This window comes from Cetorhinus maximus, chromosome 19 (genome assembly GCF_964194155.1).
Source record: "Cetorhinus maximus chromosome 19, sCetMax3.hap1.1, whole genome shotgun sequence".
Classification (NCBI taxonomy): domain Eukaryota; kingdom Metazoa; phylum Chordata; class Chondrichthyes; order Lamniformes; family Cetorhinidae; genus Cetorhinus; species Cetorhinus maximus.
Window position 1 is genome coordinate 46,937,438 of NC_135897.1, and position 12,839 is coordinate 46,950,276.

General features: G+C 41.3%; 1 protein-coding gene across 1 annotated transcript in view; it reads right to left on the reverse strand.

The window, feature by feature from the left end:
* Positions 1–12,491, reverse strand: part of LOC144694189 (lysosomal amino acid transporter 1 homolog) — a 58,920-nt gene extending 46,429 nt beyond the window's left edge. The window contains exon 1 of the mRNA XM_078564545.1: positions 12,312–12,491. The gene's annotated coding sequence lies outside the window, so the exon portion shown is untranslated. The remainder of the gene's footprint in view (positions 1–12,311) is intronic.
* Positions 12,492–12,839: the final 348 nt, after the last annotated feature.

The following is a 12,839-nucleotide window of genomic DNA, read 5'->3' on the forward strand; positions in this document are numbered from 1 at the left end:
TGTACGCAGGCTTTTCAATTAGAACAAGCATCCCTCAACATTTGAACATTTTCCTTGAGAATTTGAGTCTGCTGGCTCACAACTCATTGATTTAACTGAATAAGTCATCAGAGGAACTGGAATTGTTGAGTTCTGAAAGGTGCAGGATATTTTCAATAACTTAGGAGGAAACTAATGGAAGGTAGAAAATATTTCCTTAAGTGGCTTAGATCAGAGAAATTCACTTATCGTTCCATGATTGTACAATGCTTTTTGAGATCCATGTTAACTTAAAAATAAAGCCTAAACAATAGGAAAGGGGATAAGAAGGTCCTAACTTTTGGTTTTCTCTCTATGGATCTCCCTCCATCATACATGCTGATACTGATCTATAACTAGCCCCCAAGAAGTGCTTAAAATCAGATAGGGCAAATTTTACTTCCTTTTAAAGAAGTACAGTTGTTCCCTCCCACACCAGCACAAAACGAATCAGTAACACACTGTGGATGTAACTTGAACTTTTGGCAATGCTGAAAAACTGGTGATATTGGACTGGTCACCCATTAAACATCTTCTCACAATTTAGAAAAATCTCAATACGTGTATAACAGGCAGTCAATTCCAGAATCACAGTATCTTTACAGTGCAGAAAGAGGCCATTTGGCCCATCGAGTCTGCACTGGCTCTCTGAAAGAGCATTCCACCTAATCCCACTCCCATCTTATCCCCATAACCTTGCACATTCTCTCTTTTCAGGTAGCAATCCAATTCCCTTTTGAATACCTCGATCAAACCTGCCTCCACCACCCTTTCAGGAAGTTTGTTCCAGACTCCAAACTCCTGTGCCATCTGTGTATAAATCTATATCCCATTGCTTCCTGGCACTGTATTCCCTCCTCTAAAACTTGAAATTCATTCCTTGGGACAAGAGCTATTGCACAGCATACAGAATGCAAAAGTTCTTCAAATATACTTGTAAAATTCTACTGCTCATCCTTTGTTGAACATATTTCTTTTGTTCTTAGGGTTTTGTGCACCTTAAGTATTTTCATAGTAGTATTTAGGCTAATGCAACTATGCAGATTAGAAGAGAGAGAGAAAAATATAACAACTTGAAATGCCCTGAAAGTGAATTCAAAATGACGAAATCAGCATGCAAATTTTAATATCTAATTCCACATTCTGTAGATCAAGTTAACTATACTATCAATGTATTTTCCTCTCAGTAAATGGTAGTGTTCCACTATTTTGTTCACATGCTCCTCAAAAACTATTATCTTAAACTTCACATCGAATTATCAGAGTTAAGTGATCCAAAAAGTATTGTAATATTCTAGACATTATGACTGAAAGTATAATGCGATCTGAAAAATTCTGAATGGATAGATTGCCTTTACCATTTTCAAAGACCTGATAGTAGCTCCTAAGTTTAAACTGTAAACCTGAGCAAAGAAAAAAAATACTTCTGCCTATTCTGAGACATTCGTTTTCACCAATGAAAACTTTGCTTGATATTTTCTGTGATTTTAAGATGTTAGTATTTTCATTTCAAACAATCCTTTCTTTGAAGGACACTGAACGTGGAGAATGACAACCAAAATGCTGGCAATAGTTCAATTCATAAAATAAAATACTGCTACAGAAAATTTCACAATGTGCTAACTATGTAACAATATCAATCCACATTATGCTGCGGACAATTAATTCTACTTAAGTCTTCAGTGTTTCAAGTGATTCGTTTGTTGGGCATTTAATTATGTTGCATGCAGTTGAAAAACAAGTGATGATTAAATTAGACAGTGGGTGGAAAATGTACTAAGAAGAAAAATTTATTGCAAAAACATACAGAGCACCTACCAACATTTTTAAAAAAGGATTGCAAAGTCCTTTGTTATAAATATGAGCTCCTTTTGGAAATTACATCCAACCTATATCGGAACAAACAAGTAGTAAATGTTAAAAACAAAAAGCTAAAAGCTACTGCGGATGCTGGAAATCCAAAACAAAAACAGAATTACCTGGAAAAACTCAGCAGGTCTGGCAGCATCGGTGGAGAAGATTACAGTTGACGTTTCGAGTCCTCATGACCCTTCGGCAGAACTGAAGTATAGTTAGGAGTGAGGTGAAATATAAGCTGGTCTAAGGTGGGGGGCGGGGGGAGACAGAAGTTGAGGGTGGGGTGGTTGTGGGGATAAGCAAGCAATGATAGGAGCAGATAATCAAAAGATGTCACAGACAAAAGGATCAAAGAGGTGTTGAAGGTGGTGATATTATCTAAGAAAAGTGCTAATTAAGAATGGATGGCAGGATACTCAAGGTACAGCTCTAGTGGGGGTGGGGTGGAAAGACTAACAAAGTATTCGTTGTAGATTTAAAAATAATGGAAATAGGTGGGAAAAGAAGAATCTATATAAATTATTGAAAAAAAAAGGGAGGGGGAAGAAACGGGGTGGGGATGGGGGGAGGGGGAGTTTAAGATCTAAAGCTGTTGAATTCAATATTCAGCCCGGAAGGCTGTAAAGTGCCTAGTCGGAAGATGAGGTGCTGTTCCTCCAGTTTGCGTTGGGCTTCACTGGAACAATGCAGCAAGCCAAGGACAGACATGTGGGCAAGAGAACAGGGTGGAGTGTTGTAGTAAATGTTGCAGGGGGAAAAAGTAGTAATTCTCAGGACAAAACACTTCTACAAAGTTGAAATCTGTTTTTTTAATGACATATTGTTATAATTTTGGGCACCAAAGGAAAGAAACCTATTTTTGGCTTCTGGACTAAAGACACGCAAGCCCATTGATAGGATAAGGATGACTTACTGCACGCAAGAACCCATCCTCTAAAACATCAGGGAAATGAAGCAGTTATTCTTCTGAGAAAAAGACAAAATAAACACAGATAAAAGAAGCTGTTTGGCTTTTCTTAACTCAACAATTCAGGTATGAAAAAATTAACAGTCACATCAGTTACTTGTATCTTGATTGAGTTTAAGATTTTCATGTCCAATACACTACCCAGAATACTATTCCAAGTGCAGGTCACTCATTTCACGAAAAGACTGTCATGAATATTTGAACATTTTGGCTTATCTTTATTGCTATGGATCTACTTCATCTGTATCAGTTAGTATATTGTATAATTCTAAAAAGGTCCATGGTCTTGGACAGGAGGGTGTGACTACAAGTGACGCAGGTATGGGGACCTAGAATGTAGAAGTGGAGGAGCCTCAGACTTTGCAATTGTCTAACAGATTCCAGGTTCTTGCAACCTGCATGGATGAAAGTGGATGAGCAAACTGATCATGACACCATGGTACAGGAAGCCATTCAAGCAGGGGGAGTTAACAGGAATATAGTGGTAGTAGGGGATACAGCATTGTCGGGGGGAGGGGATAGACACAGTTCTCTGCAACCTAGAGCAAGAGCCAGGCGGCTGTGTTGCCTGCCCAGTGCCAGGGTTCGGGACATCTGCTCTGGAGAGGAACTTGCAGCGGGATGGGGAGGATCCAGTGGTCGTGGTCCACATGGCTGCCAACAACATAGGTAAAGCAAAGAAAGAGGTTCTACTGAGGGAGTATGAGCAACTAGGGGCTAAATTAAAAAGGAGGGCCTCAAAGGTAATAATCTCTGGATTATTACCCGAGCCACAGGCAAATCGACATAGGGTAAATAAGGTTAGAGTTAAACGTATGGCTCAAAGATTGGTGTGGGAGAAATGAATTTTGGTTCGTGGGGCACTGGCACCAGTAATGGGGAAAGTGGGAAGTGTACCATCAGGATGGTCTTCATGAACTGTGGTGGGACCAGTGTTCTATCAGGTTGTATAAACAGGGCCGTAGAGAGGGCTTTAAACTAAATAGTGGGGGCGAGGGATCAGGATTGAGAAGAAGTCGTAAATTAAGTTGAGAAGAAAAGGCAAGAGAGCAAGGTAGCAATAAGGGAAATAATACAGGTGTGGCAGGAAGGGACAGAGTGTACAAACCTAAGAGTGCACCAGCAGATAGAGGTTACAAAAGTAGTAAAAATACTGGATTAAAGGTTCTGTATCTGAAATCACATAGCATTCATGACACAGCAGGTGAATCGGCAGCTCATATAGTAATAGATATGTATGCTCTGATAGCCATTACGCTTCGGAAGGCCTCAGTCCAATAGGCGCTGGAGACAATCTCCAGGGTAAAGGGTAAATCCATGCTAACACTATTGGGTAGTGTGAGGCGTTGTGACCATCTGAGGTGCTGGGACGGACAGGGAAGGGAAGGGAAAGGGATGTCAACAAATTGAAAAGGTGGAAATCACATCTGTCAGCTAAATATTAAAAATGGCATAACATAACCATTGACAAGTTGGCCCTGTTATGGAAATCAAAAATCCTTATTTTGCTTAATAACGTTATTAATACCATCACAAATGACATTTTGCATGGTAATGCTGTTTAGTAGCTAACTGGAGAATTATACTCATGAAATACAAAATAAATTATATTGGTAATATGAACACTCATTTAATTTAGCTTCATGTCAAGCATACAAGTCCAATTGCTCAACATAGCAGATTCTGAGGTCAGATGTTCAGTGCTGTGGTTCAGAGAGGAGTAAAGTTTAAAGATGCTTAAACATTTTCAGCATGGAAGAATCCAAAATGAAATAGTGGTCATTTTAAAACAAAATACTTCGAAGTACTCAAAACTTACAAATTCTCCATTGATTAGTTAAGTTTCTCCCAGCTAAATAGTAGAGTTTCACAACTTTAGAGAGTTCATAGCATGGATCTGTAAACTGCAACTGTGTCTTAGAGGCATCTAATATTTGAACTTTTACATGCAATTAAAAACAGTTTCCACCAGTAATTCAAAATTAATAATTTGCTTGATTTCAATATGGGTGACCGATGAACATTACAGCACCATCGTTGCATATATTTGGCTGCTTCAAAAACCAATTTTGTCAATCTTACCTTCTTGCACAATAAGTGAATTAATTATCTGCATGAAGGATGCTTTCAACAGTTTATCCATATAACAATTTTATTACAAATATATTATTTTTCAAATTATTTATAGTTAAATGGAAAGATCTATGTGTGACATCAAGATATAAATACTGCTGAGTTGTCATATCAGCCAGAAGACATCAATATTGTGCCAGATCTTTATTGATTTATTTTATTCAAGATTGTTACAGATTTCATAATGAGAAAAGAGAACGCTTCCCCCCAATTTGGTGGCAAAGTGAGATAATAAACTTCAATAACATGTATGTCTCTTGCATAGGATATCATATGACCAAAGCATCTCACGTCATTTATTCTGGCTGAAGGCTTTGGACAAAAACCTCATCCCCAGACTATTATTGTTTCCCTTTGTTTGACTGTTGGGGTGACAAAGATTTCCTTCCCATCTCAAACAAAAACATCCTGGAAAATTACATTTCCATTAAGATTACTGCCAGTGCCATTATTGTGTTAGCTCAAAGTAATTACCAGAGTGCCAGACAGTATACAGTTTACCATCTTTATCACATAACATAAATGAAATGCCAGAATGATATAACAAATTAGTTGTAGCTATTATATTGGTTGAGGCATTAATTGCCATATGTCCCAACGACTTACGGATTGTATCAAACAGCATGTCCCTTTGGCTGTTCGCAACAGGCAGCGTACTGACTGTACCCCACCAGCTTTCAAAACTCAGACTATAATGTCTAATGTTAGGTTTGGTTCCACAAGTGGACAGCATTTGCTGAACAATCCTGAATATGCTAAGAGTTACACTAACACTCAATTTAAGACCATCATTTGGTCTCGCAATGTAGCTCACTTATGCTTGCTAGAAGCTACATATACTCATACGCAGGGACCTGTCCTTTGCAAGCAAAAGGAGCATGTCCAGACATTGTGCCCTTTTTTGAATTAAACAAAAGCATAGGGGACAATAGCTCCCTGGTGCATTCTCCATGGCAGCATCTCGACCAGAGCCAACTAATCAACACCCTTTTCTCATGCAGTATAAACTGTTGCTCCCTTTGACACTCTTGTGTCTGCCCTAATGAGTGCAAGGCAAAAAGATTTGACAGCAGGTCTCTTTTCTCAGCAATGCTCAATGCAAAGACCATTTCAAACTGATACAATAATGCTCTATTGTCACATCCCTGACTTTTATCCAAGATGATCAGGAATGCTAAACAATTCAGCATCTTGCCGCAGATAGCCAACTAATATTAATATCTATTCTGCTGATGACAATTCTTGTAGACATGCCATGGCTTGTCTGCAGAGAATAAATTTCCAAACGAGAGGTTAATTAGTGTGGTTGACTGGTCTGCTCTCAACTAACTGCTCAAGAATGTGTCATAGGCACCAGCACTTTGCTTTCAGGAATAAGAACAGGAGATAGGGGGAAAAAAAAAAATCAATATTCTAGAGGCAATCAAATTTCAAATACTGGTGACATGTGCAGTATCTCTCTCAGAGGGGGCAGTTATCTTTGATGAAGCAAATAGCCACCATCAGGTAGATTGTAAATAGTATTTTCTCCTTCTTCGGCAGTCCCTCAGGACCAAGAATGACTTTCTTCCACTCTGGAGTTGTGGGTCCTGAGGCGACTAAAAAGTCCAATGCTGGATCCACACATTCTGCCATAGGTTGTGTTTGATGACACGAGTGGGTGGGATGCTCAGATTTTGGTACGATCCTTCCGCTGTTGGCACTTGGCCTCCATGTGGATCTGTGGAAGACATTCACAGATGCTCCTTCTCCAGTTTGAGAACCTGTTGCTCAAGACTACACGCACATCGATGGGGATGTTGCACTTTTTCCAGGGAGGCTTTGAGGACGTCCCTGAAACGTTTCCTCTGCCCTCCTAGTAACTGCTTGCCGTGACGAAGCTTGGAGTACGCAACTTGCTTTGGAAGGCCATGTCGGGCATGCGGACGATGTGGCCCACCTAATGTAGCTGATTAGCCATAACCAGTACCTTGATACTGGCCTGAGAGAGGACACTGATATTGGAGCACCTATCCTGCCATTGAATTTGAGGCATTTTGCAGCGGCATCGCTGGTGATATTTCTCTATAGATTTAAGGTGTCTGTTGTACGTTGTCCATGTCTCTGATGCATACAGGAAGGCAGATAGCACTGCAGCCCGTCAGCTTGGTGCCGGGTTTCAGGTCTTAGTCATAGAGGTCTACAGCACAGAAATAGGCCCTTCGGCCCATCGAGTCTGCACTGGTCAAACAAGTACCTAACTATCCTAATCCCATTTTCCAGCACTAGGCCCATAGCCTTGTACGCCATGACATCGCAAGTGCACATCCAAACACTTCTTAAATGTTATGAGGGTTTCTGCCTCTACCACCCTTTCAGGCAGTGAGTTCCAGATTCCCACCACCCTCTGGGTGAAAAAATTCTTCCTCACATCCCCTCTAAACCTCCTGCCCCTTACCATAAATTTATGCCCCCTGGTTATTGATCCCTCCACCAAGGGGAAAAGTTCCTTCCTGTCTACCCTATCTTTGCCCCTCATAATTTTATACACCTCAGTCATGTCCCCCCCTTAATCTCCTCTGCTCCAAGGAAAATAACCCCAGTCTACACAATCTCTCCTCATAACTAAAACTGTCCAGCCCAGGCAACATCCTGGTAAATCTCCTCAGCACTCTCTCTAGTGCAATCACATCCTTTTTATTGGAATCCACATTATTGGAAGGATGTGATTGCACTATAGTCTTGTATGGGGTGCTGGGGGTGCGGTCTCTATCACACAGCCTTGATTGACCAGAGTCTGGATTTTGAAGGCACGCGTTTGACAGTTGCAGTCATATCATCATGAAACAATTGTAGAATTGTGATTAAATTTCTTGGACATCCAAATATTAGGAGCACAGTCCATAGAACTTCACGATTTACTAAGTCAAATATTTTGGTCAGGTTGATGAATGCAATGAGTTCCTGGTGTTGCTCTTGATATTTTTTTGGATCTGTCTGGCAACAAAGACCATGTCAGAGGTTCTTCTGAAAGGTCTAAGGCTACACTGGGCTCTGGGAGGATTTCCTCAGCCACAGGAAGGCAGCAATTCAGGAGACTGCATCTTGGTATTGTCCTCTTTTCCATAGCAGGGAAAATCCCTCAATAGTTTCCACAGAGTGATTTGCCCCCTTCTTGACGATAGTTACAATTGTCACATTCCTGAAGTTGTAGGAAAAAGGGGTGGGGAGCTCTTTTTTCTTCCCAAATCTATAGGATTACTGCATGGAATATTGATATAAACAGAAGTCCACCAGCTTTGAAGATCTCAGCTGGAACACCATTGGAGCCTCAGGCTGTTGTTGTTTTTCATCTGCTTGATTGCTTGTTGCAGAACTCCCATCGATGGTGGTTCATCCATAAATTCTACCACAGGGTACTGGGGGAATAGCCTGGAGTGTACAGCCACCATGCTAGAATCACAGTTGAAGAGTTATTCAAAATGTTTTTTCCAAGATAGACAGATGGTGTTGTCACCCTTAAGAGGAGAAACATCATCCTATGAATGAAGGAGATCCCCATTTGACCTTGGTTTATAGATGGCCATGGTGGCTCCAAAAAAGCTTCACATGTCATGATGATCATACTGTTGGATCTCTAAGGCTCTCTCTTCCCAGTACATGTCCTTTATCTTCTGGATTTATCTCTGGGCATCAGCTTTGAGCTGATGGAAAGCTGCTTTCTTGACTTACGACCTTGGGTTGTTCTGCTTGATTCCACTATTTTGGAATTGAGTTGGATGTGTGAAGATTTTCCAGATTGGTTGTGAGCTGAACTTGGACTCCCAGTATTAAATATCATCTATATGAAAAGGTCTTTAACCTTGGTCGGCTTCATGCCAAAACTAAATTGACCACCATAGATACACGTGATCTGTAGTTTGCGGATTGCTGCAGTGTTGTTACCCACTCTGCACCAGATTTTCAAATCACTCTTGATATCTTCAATTCTGCATAAAAGAAACTTGGCCTGTCCTTGAACACCACCAAAAAACTCATATCAGCCCACACCTAGTCAGCCAAATATTCCACCTCCCATATATGCTGAAGGAGACACTGTGGACTATGTTGAGCATTCCCATACCTCAGCAGCCACCTCTCACAAAAGGCCGCCATTGACAAGATCTAATACTGCATCAGCTGCGCCAGTTCAGCCTTCTACAAACTATGGCAGTGAGTGTTTGACAACAAAGATTTCTGGCAAATCAACACAAGTTCTACAGGGCAGTTGTGGTCACCACATTCCTGTACTGAAGTGAGACCTGGATTGTGCATCAGTGACACATAAGAGCAGTAGAGAAATTCCATCAGCAATACTTCCACCGCATTCTCCGGATTCAGTGGGAGGACCATTGCAGAAGCACTAGTGTCTTTTTTTTAAGCCAGCTCCACAGGCATTCAGACAAAACTTCTACAAAATCAACTTCAATGGACTAGACACTGTGTCCGGATGGTCAAAAACCGTCTGTCACGCCAGGTCCTGTTCTCTCAACTCTCAAATGGCCAATGATCCATGGAGGACAAGGAAAACTCTTTAAACACAGTCTAAAGCTCTCCTTGAGGCATAGTGGCATTGACCTTACCAACTGGAAGGAGCTTGCTACCAATCATTCAGAATGGCAACAACTTGTTCATCAAGCTGCATCATGCTTCGAGTCCCAAAGTTTTAATGATGAGGCTGAGTGGTAAAAGAAGAGGAAGCAAATACTGCACTCCAGATCCCACTACCTCATGGGACCTCCTGCCGCATGTGCCCAAAAATATGCAGGTCGGGAAACAGCCTGCTCAGTCACATGAAGACCCATGGCAGCAACTCGTGACTTTGGGTCGGCGTCATCCTCGAATCAAGGCACAGCCAGTGATGACATCTCTCTCAGAAGAGCAAGCAGTAACTTATTTTACAAAGCCAATTGTTTAATTGGCTTTTCAAATTCAACAGGATAAAACAATACATTAACTTTCCAAGAATACAGTGAGTCAATAAATATATGCAGGTTGTATTTGGGCACTTTTGCACAAGGCTGTAGCTATTGATACCACAACACTAGAGGGAGCACTTCTCACATGTGGATGCAGTCAGTGATACAGACACAAGGACCAATCCTTACAGTGGCAGAGAAGATCACCACAACACTGACCATTAACGCTACAAACTTATTCAAGGGAGCAACTGGAGGCTTCAATTCGAGATCAGGCAATTTACTATGTAGGATGGGGTTGGGGGAAGCTGCAGTTGAGAACTATTGAAAAAGAGCCAGTTTGTCACAGGTAACAGATTTCTCCTAACCGTGCATGTGCCAGCAGCCGCAATGCAGACTGAGTGCACGTGTGCAACTGTTCCTGGTGCCTCGGCATCAGGCGTTATAATGTTTGCACGATACAACAGACTGAAGGAAAGGGAAGGCCTTAATTCAAACAATGTGTAGCTGGTACTGTCATTGAATTACAAAGGTGAATGCCTACTTCTTCAGATGTCTGAACAATTACGTGTTGTCAACCTTGATCCAGTGGTAGCATTCTTGCTTCTGAGTCAGAAGTTTGGGAATTCAAGCCCCATTTGAGACTTGTGTTTATATAGCACCTTTCACAATCTTGGGGCATCCCAAAGTGCTTTACAGCCAAGTGTAGTCATTGCTGTAATTTAGGAAACATGCAGCCAATTTGTATACAGCAAGGCCCCCAATCAACAATAACCTAAATAACCAGATAATCTATTTTAGTGATGTCAATTGAGGGATTAATACTGCTCAGGACACTGGGAAGAGAATACCTCGGCTTTTCTATGAATGATACCATGGATTTTTTTTATATCCACCTGAAGTGAATGATGAGACCGCAGTTTAATGTCCCATTCAAATAAATGGCACCTTGGACAGAGCTGGGTGGGTCAATCTAGATTTTGTGGGAATGAACACACAACCCCGTGAATCAGAGGTAGAAGTACCACCAGCTGAGCCACAGCTATCGCCTAATGAAATGTCCCAAGGCACTTCTCAAGTAAGCACAAAGAAAAGGAACAAATAGTATAGTAACTAGAAAGAGCAATCAATGTTTGGTGAAAGAAAAGGATCTTGAGATTTGTTTTATAAAGACGGAGAGAAGTTGGAAAGTGGAGAAATCTATAGAGGCATCTCCATGGGGTTCAGGCAGCTGAATTGGTGAGGTGCTAGGGGCAACAGAAGACATGGGTCAGAGGTAGAGTGTTTAGGAAGGGATATAGGGCTGGAGAACATTACAAAGAGAGGGACAGAGACATAATTTATATTAAAAAACAACAAGGGTCTGAATTTATTATAGGAAATCAGGAGGCAGTGTAGGTCAGCAATGACAAGGGGGATGGCTGAGTGTAATTTAATTCAGAATAGAAACACGTAGCAAAACTTTGAACAAATTGAAGTTTATGGAGGATAGGAAGCCAGCAAGAAAAGTATTAGAATAGTTAAATGTGGTGGTGGTAATGGTATGTAGAAGGGATATGTTGGCACAGCAGCAGAGCTAAAGCCAAAGTGGACAAAGCTCTTGGCCATGTCTAGGATGTAGAGATTATAGCTCAGCTCGGAGCTGAACAGGGCATCAAGTTTACAAATGGTCTGATTCAGCCAAAAATGGCCACGGAAAGGAAGTCAAGGGCTGGGACTAAAAATTATGCTGTTGGTCTTCTGATGTTGAGCTTGAGAAAGTGGGGACTCGTTCAGGACTTTACATTTAATGAGCAATCGATAGTTGGGTGTGGGTTGGGTTGGGTAAGAGCAGTGCTACACTGGACAGGGCGGAATTTTCTAAAGTAGCTGCCTTGAGCTGGGGTCAATTATTGACACTATTCATCCATTGGATTTCCATGTTGTACGGCTATTCTATCTTCTATCTCACACTAAAGAAACACGGTAAAATAATGGGTCCTCGATTGTTCTACAAGTTCCATACAACAGAAACAAAACTGGGTTAGACCTTCGTTAGTTACAAAAATGATAACGTCGGTTTGAAAACTTTGCCCAACACTTTTTGTGAAGATGTGTGCAAACCTTGTAGCACAGGGCTCAGCTTCACAACTACTAAAAAAGACCATGAATTAAACAATTAAAAATCCTAACTACACAAACATCGACTTTTTTTTTCATAATTAAGTTCATTGAACAATAGTTATGCTCAATCTGTATCTTTAGCGTTTAATAATTCAATTCTTTTTCACTTGGAAATAATTTATCTATTTTCATCGGTGACATGTATCCGCTCACCGGTGCCGCACTCATTCAGGATCTGCCACCCAGGAGATGGGTACACTCGGTGGGCACTGCCGCTCCCATACGGCACATTGTACTCACCTTTTAGCATCTCCAAATGTCTATTCGTGTCTCTGCTAAATATAGTGTATTTTCCCCAAACCTTATTTCTCCGAATTCGCCATTTAATTTGACACTGCGAATATTAAAATACAACAGCATCGGAACCACTGAATCTCCAACCTGCAGTTCAAAGCTGGGACCAGACTCAACCAACAACATGCTCCATTAACAGCGCCTCTGCATCGGCGGACTGGAGAGCTTCAAATTGCATTTGCTGCTGTTGACTGAAGCACACGACTAAACATTAAAGAAATAATTACAGTTTGTCGTTTTTTTTTCGTTGCTGACCAGCATTTATTGCCCATTTCTAGCAACCCTTGAGCAACCGGAGGTGAGAGCTGAACCGCTGTAGTCTACGTGGTGTAGGTGCGCCAACAGTACTGTTAGTGAGGGAGTTCCAGCATTTTGGCTCAGTGACGATGGAGGGACAGTGACATAGTCCCAAATCAGGATTGTGTGTGGCTTGGTGGGAAATTTGCATGTTCCCATGCATCTGTTGCCCT